The following is an 8,136-nucleotide window of genomic DNA, read 5'->3' on the forward strand; positions in this document are numbered from 1 at the left end:
CTTAGCCTCAGTGTTCTTCTTCAACAAACTGAGACAAAGGCCTTCCCCAACACAAAGAGTTGCTCTAACTCACACGTGAGGTGATTGATGAAACTGCATTTCACAAGTATAAATCCAGTAAGTAAGAAAGCTAACAGGTTTATAATATTTTTAAACAAACATTCCCCAGTGCCTCTTTTGAGCTAGGCGCTGTGCAAATGCAGATGATAAAAAAACAGTATATAACTGCACTGTTAATTTTAATATTAAGTAAAATACCAAACATTTATTTAATCAGACTAGCCCTATTTCAAATTCGCATGGCTACATATGGCTAATGGCTTCCATTCTGGACAGTATATGTCCTGAACATTTCCATCATTGCAGAAAGTTGCTACACTGGGTCAGTAACAAATGCCAGTTGGGTAAAGGAAACCGAATGCCTCGAAAATTAGCTTGCTGACAGGACCTGATTGAATGAAAGAGTTTTAGAAGACTGAATGAATGAGAAGACCCAGTTTTCTGTGTACTCCTCAGGAAGCAGTGCAAGAGGGAGGGAGTACAGATACTTTCACTCCTGTTGGAGTCCTCAGAGCCTTCCCTTTTGTTGTGAGAAATAATACAGCATGGGGAATGAATTAGAAATGCCCCACATAGACTCACAAGCATTGGTTTCCCCAAGATACCATTCAGAGTGTCTTCAGGAGATCCGCTTTCCCCAGGGATCTCCTGTGGCTCTATATTCACAGATACCAGTCTCCCTCTACAAAATCAGGGCACCTTGCTTCAAACAACAGCCCGTGTGGGATTTGCCCACTTTCTCTGTAAATATTTATTAAAATGACACTCTCCATATGCCTCACCACTGAGCTGCATGCAGTACAAAATGGGAGTAAGTATATAATCATATTTTTTATAAATGTAAACTCATTTTACCCTCAAATCAACATTATAAAATTGGTTCGAATATCATCTTGAATGAAGGGTGAAAGTGAGGCTCACAGTTTTTAATACCAAGTTGAATCTGAAAGTAACAATTCAGAGAAGACTAAAGTGGTACTAAGAAATTCACCTATGTTACCTAGTAATTTTCACATCAAAAATACCATGCCTTTGAAGTTTATTAACTAATTTAAAAGAGAAACATGTGAAAATCCAGTTTACAATTAATTTCCAAACAATGTGATAAGGGCAGTGACACAGGTATGCTCAAAAGTGCTTGAATAAGCTCAGAAGTGCTCTTTTTCTGGAAGGCATAAAACTGGAGTTAAGTAAAAAGGATGAAAGGGGTCGGCCAAACTAGTTGTAAGAATGGTCTCCTGTGGTACATGAAAACACTGAGACTGTATAAGCATTTACAAATTTAAAATATGGTTGATTCAAACAAAAGAAAAATATCCTGATATCAGAAGAAAACAAGGATATAGTCATTTGTCCCTGTACTTTCCTCTGCCCAAAATGCTCTTCTTTCCCAGATTTGCCAGACTATCAGACATCTATATTTTCATTCAGAAATATGACATCTATATTTTCATTCAGATGTCATATCAAATGTCACATTATTGGGAAAATCCTTCCTAATTGTACTTTTTAATTCATAGATATTTCATAATTTTATTGTTATTACGAATGATATATTTTGCTCTTTTCCTACTTGCGTTACTCATGTGAACATCAGTGTTCACAGGTTACTGTGAACACTGTAGACACAGGTTACTAATTTTTGTCAGTTAATATTACAGTTGGAAATTCATTGAACTTCCCCATTGTATCTAATAGTTTGTTGATAATTTCAGACATTTTTGTTGTTTGTTTTCGTGAAACAGTATCTCTCTGTATCATTTAGGCTGCACCTAAACTCCATATGTAACCCAGCTGATCTAAAAATTGGAGCAATCCGCCTACTTGAGCCTGCGCCAAGTGGTGGGATTACAGGAGTTCACCAACACCCGCCACTCATTTCAAACTTTTTAAAGAAGAATGATCAAATAATCAAATGATAATAGTCTCTCCCTGCCTGTCTTTTTACAATATTTCTTTTTTAATATTTTTTCACTGCTTTTGCAAAGGCCTGTAGAATTATGTAAAATTCGAAAAATTAATATTGTTAAAGCAGTCCCCATCAAAATACCAACAACATTCCTCACTGAACAATTTTAGGAAAAAATCCTAAAGTTTGTAGGAAATACAAACAACTACGAGGAACTAAAATAATCTTGAGCAAAAAGAACAAAACTAGAGACATCAAAGTATCTGATTTCATGATATACCACAGAGCCATAGGAACCAAAACAGCATTGCACTACCACTAAAACAGACTCACAGAACAATGCAACAGAATGAAGAGTCCAGAAACAAAACCCACACAACTACAGACAGTTGATTCCAGTAAGAGACCCAAAAACATATATTGGGGGACAGTGTCTTCAATAAATTTGGCTGGATGGGCTGGGGATTTAGCTCAGCAGTATAAAGCACCTGCCTGGCAAGTGTGAGGTTGTGAGTTCAATTCCTGGTGCCAATAAATAAATAAATAAATAGTGCTGGGAAAATTGGAGATCTAATATATATAAAATTCGAATCTCTTTTTCACAACATACAAAAATCAACTCAAATTTGATTGAAAACCTGAAACTAGTAGAAGAGAACATAGAGGGAAAACTGGAGAATATTGATATAGGTAAATTATTTATTAAGACTCAAAACAGCAAACAAAAGTTTAAAAAGGAAAATGGCATTACATAAGATAGAAAGCTTCTGCATAGCAAAGGTAACCATCAACAAAGTGAAGCAACAAGTCATATAATGAGGAAAAAATACTTGGTGACTTCATCTAACAAAGGATCAATACCAAGAAAATATAAAGAACTCAAAAAATAACATAAAAATTCAATTAAAATGGGCAGATGATATGAATAAACTTTCCTCAAAAGATAAAATACAACGCCAACAAATGTATGAAAATATACTTAATACCATTAGCCATAAGGAAAATGGAAATTGAAACTACAATGAAATATCACCTCATCCCAGCAGGAATGGCCATTATCTAAAATAAAATAAAATAAATGCTTCCAAGGATGAAGAGAAAAAGGAACTTTACATATTCTTGGTACCAATGTAAATTTGTTACAGCTATTGCAGAGAATACTATAGAAGTTATTCAAAAAACTAAAAATAAATCTACTACTGAGTATAAAAATAAATCTACTTCTGGGTATATATTGTAGGAAAATAAAATCAGCACATTAAGGTGATACTGGGTGTGGAATATTGTTTGTGGTAAAGTTCTTCTTTAGCATTCATCAGGTCCTGGGTTTAATTCCCAGCACCCAAAAATTAAACAAAAAATAGAAATACCAGTTTGCTTGCATTTGTTGTGGAACCATTCACGATAACTAAGTTATAGAATTAGCATAGGTGACAACAACAGATAAAAACTGAAAATGTTTATATACATCATGAAATATTCTTTGGTCATATGGAAGAATGAAACCTTGGAATTTATAGTATAATAGATGGAACTAGGATCCCATTATGTGAAGTGAACTAAGACAAGAAAGACAAGTACAGAGGCCTGGGGATTTAACTCAGTGGCATAAGTGCCTGCCTGGCAAGCACTAGGTTGTAAGTTCAGTCCCCGGTACAAAAGAAAGAAAGAAAGAAAGAAAGAAAGAAAGAAAGAAAGAAAGAAAGAAAGAAAGAAAGAAAGAAAGAAAGAAAGAAAGAAAGAAAGAAAGAAAGAGAGAGAGAGAGAGAAAGAAAGAAAGAAAAGAACAAAGAAAAGTATTACATATATTTTCTCTCATTTGTGGAAGCTGAAAATGTTGACCTAACTGTAAGAATAGTGATGATTGCTATTAGAGATTGAGAAGTGTGTGTGTTGGGGAGGACAGCAGGTCTGACCAGTGCATGCTGTATGCATGTGTGCAAACATCATACTAAACCTGTTAATATGCACAATTAATGTATACTAATCAAAAAACAAATTCATTACCAAAAAGTAGCAGGGATTCTTATTTTTCCTAATGCTAAGATAACTGTATCTAAATGCTATTAAGTGTAATTTTTTGATATTTAGTCTTTGTCAAAATGAGAAAATGCTGCTCTGTTTCTAGTTTTAAGATAATTATAAAATAAGAGGGGCTGAGGATTTAGCTCAGTGGTGTAAGCACCTTCCTGGCAAGCACAGGATCATGAGTTTGATCCCTGGTACCAAAAAAGAAAAAAAATAAGAATAGACATTAAATTTTGAATCAAGAGATATATTTGCATCTGTTAAAATAATCATGCAGCCTGAATTCTACGAGAATTCTACAAGAAGTACAAAGAAGACTTAATGCCAACACTTCTCAAACTCTTCAATGAAATTGAAAGGGAAGCAATCCTTCCTAAGTCGCTCCTGAAAGCAAATATTACTCTAGCAACAAAACCGGAGAAAGATCCAACTAAGAAAGAGAACTACAGGCCAATCTCCCTAATGAACAGATGTAAAAATTCTCATTAAAATATTGGCAAATACAATGCAGCAAATCATCAAGAAGATTATACACCATGACCAAGTGGGATTCATCCCAGGCATGCAGGGATGGTTCAACATACGTAAATCAATCAATGTAATCCACCATATCAATAAAACCAAAAGTAAAAATCACATGATCATTTCTACAGATGCAGAAAAAACTTTTGATAAAGTCCAACATTCATTTACACAAAATTGGAATAGATGGTCTTTACCTCAATATAATAAAGGCCACCTATGACAAACCAACAGCCAGTATCACACTAAATGGCCAAAAATTGAAGGCCTTTGCTTTAAAATCAGGCACAAGACAAGGATGTCCCTTATCACTGCTCCTATTTAATATAGTACTGGAAATGCTAGCCAGAGCAATTAGACAAGAGAGAGAAATAAAAGGTCTAAAGATAAGAAAAAATGAAGTTAAATTATCATTATTTGCAGATGACAAGATACTCTACATAGAAGACCCCCCAAAACTCCATTGAAAGACTCTTAGGTATAATAAATAAATTCAGAAATGTAGCTGGATACAAAATCAATACCCAAAAATCAATAGCATTCCTATACACTAACAACAAGATCACAGAAATAAGAGAAGCCACAATCTTCACACTAGCAACCAAAAAAATGAAATATTTAGGAATTACTCTTACGAAAGAAGTGAAAGACCTATACAGAGAAAATTATAATACACTGAAAAAAGAAATTGAAGATGATCTCAGAAAATGGAAAGACATTCCTTGCTCATGGATAGGAAGAATAAATACTGTGAAAAATGGCAATTCTCCCAAAACTGTTATACAGATTCAATGCAATGCCAATAAAAATACTATCAACAGACGTCATAAGACATAGAAAAATCACTCCTAAAATTCATCTGGAGCGAGAAGAGACCTAGAATAGCAAAGACGGTTCTAAGCAACAAAGGCAAGGCAGGAGGCATCACAATCCCTGACTTGAAGTTACACTACAAAGCAACCGTAGTAAAATCAGCATGGTACTGGAATCAAAACAGAGCTAAAGATCAATGGAATAGATTAGAAGATACAACCCTAACTACAAACACACTCAACCACCTTATCTTTGATAAAGGGGCAAAACACATTCACTGGAAGAAAGACAGTCCCTTTAATAAATGGTGCTGGAAAAACTGGCTCTCCATTTGCTGAAAACTAAAACTAGACCCATGCCTATCACCATGTACTAAATTATAAATGGATCAAAGATCTGAATATTAAAACAGAAACACTAAATCTATTGGAAGACAAATTGGGTAGAAACCTTGAAGACATTGGAGTAGGTAGAGAATTCATGAACAGGACTCAAACCGCATGGGAAATACTTCCCAGAATCAATAACTGGGACCACTTCTTATTAAAAAGTTTCTGCATGTCAAAAGAAATCTCCAGCATAGTGAAAAGAAAACCCACAAACTGGGAAAAGATTTTAGTGAACTCTCTCAGACAAGGGACTCTTATCTAAAACATATAAAGAATTAAAAAAACTCAGACCCCCCAATATTCAAAGATCCAATCCAAAAATGGGGATCTGAGATGAATACACACTTCTCACATGAAGAAATACAAATGGCAAATACATACATGAAAAAATGTTCATCATCATTAGTCATTAGAGAAATGCAAATTAAAAACACACTGAGATACCATCTCACTCCTGAAAGAATGGCCAGGATCAAGAAAACCAACAACAAAAAATGCTGGAGAGGCTGTGGGGAAAAAGGAACTCTCCTACACTGTTGGTGGGAGTGTAGACTGGTACAACCTTTGTGGAGGTCTGTCTGGAGATTTCTCAAAAATCTGGGATTAGAAGTCCCCTTTATTCCAGCTATTCCACTTCTAGGCATACTCCCAGAAGAACTGAAAGCATCATACCACAGTGATATATGTGCACCTATGTTTATAGCAGCACAATTTGTAATTGCCAGATCTTGGAAACAACCCAAGTGTCCATCAACTGAGGAATGGATAAAAGAAGTTGTGTATTTTTATACCTTGGAGTACTACTCAGCTATAAAGAATGATCACATTGAGATATTTATAAATAAATGGGTGCAGCTTGAGACCATACTCAAGAGTGAAATAAATCAAACCCACATGTATAAATACTGAATAGTTTCGCTAGTGTAAGAAATGATAACAATACATAAAAGTATGTAGTAATCATGATTCACCATTATACTGCTTTGAGGCCTTATAATATTTTCACCCACTAATTGTAATGGTTTTATTCTTGGCTGTTTGATTTTATTGTCTGTGATGGTATGAACAGCTATTTTGGAGAAAACAAGACATCATAATAGCTAGTGCTGATTTAATATCATCTTGCTTTGAAGTCCCATCAAACTTTTGTTCTTCTATCTCTGTCGGTCTTAACATGTTGTATCTTATTGTATTTTATTATATGCGACAGTATAAGCAAAAACTTTTATAGGCAAGGAGATAATATAGAAACCATTGTTTGTTTTCTGTTAGTTGGTTCTAAATACCTTATAATATTGCCATTCTTTTGAATGGTTTTACATTGTCTTGATATGTTTGATGCTACAGTATACGAAGTTATACTCAAAGATTTCAAGGAAAGAGACACTATGGTAACTACTGCTGTGTCAGGGTATCTTGTGGTGAAACACTATGTTGCTTAAATGTTATGTTCTGACCTGTGCTGTTGTGTGGTTTTATCCTCTTTTATCTCAATCTCCTTTTTTATTGTTAATTTTTTATTTTTATCTTTTTAATTAAGGAAAAAATAAATTTAAAAAAGCAGAATATATTATAGTAACCCACTTTGATTTCCTGTTAACTTGATTTGAAACTCTGTATGGCTCTTACCATTTTGTTTTTACTGACATTACTCTATTCTGTTTTGCTTGATAGTATCAAGTTTGAGGGTATAGGCAACTACTTTGAAGATAATAAGATTCACTATGATGCTTATTCTGGTTTGAATGTTATCTTCTTTTGAAGTTCTGTATTGTCTCCAATGTTTCGGTTTTATTGGTTTTGTTCTGTACTGTTTTGTTCAATTTTATTATAACTGATGATATAGGCAATTCTTTTTAAGATAGCAAGAGGCATTATGGTAACCATTGTTGATTACCTTGTATTCTGTTTTTACATCATGTACTATGTCCATCCTTTGTTTTGACTGACTGCTTTGTTTTGTCACATTTGGTTTTATTCTCTTCAAAATAAAGTAATAAGAACTGTGGGAGTAATAAAATCCAAAATGTGTAATTGTCATTGTAAAAAAGAGATGAAAAGAAAGTGCTCTAAAAGATAGAACTGCATGTATTTTTAAGTGTATAAGATAGATAACCATATTACTGAATTTTTGTTGGGTCATTGAACAGAACTATTTGCAGTCTCACTGTTTGAATGTCCACTTTGTATGCTTTAATTTTGTAACTTGAACAACTATTTCTAAGATGACAATATGTAATCTATTAACTAGTGATTTCCTACTGTTTATTTTTTTGAAATTCTGTATTACTTGTACCCTTTTTCTGTTTTTTTCTTCTTAAATAAAATAAAAAAAACATAATCATGCATCCTATTTAAATACAATATACTTTAATGCATTGTTGAATTAAATTAACTACTACTTCATCGTAATTT

The sequence above is a fragment of the Cavia porcellus genome, unplaced genomic scaffold (assembly GCF_034190915.1).
Source record: "Cavia porcellus strain 051 isolate PalLab524CR breed Dunkin Hartley unplaced genomic scaffold, mCavPor4.1 scaffold_25, whole genome shotgun sequence".
In the NCBI taxonomy this organism is placed as follows: Eukaryota; Metazoa; Chordata; class Mammalia; order Rodentia; family Caviidae; genus Cavia; species Cavia porcellus.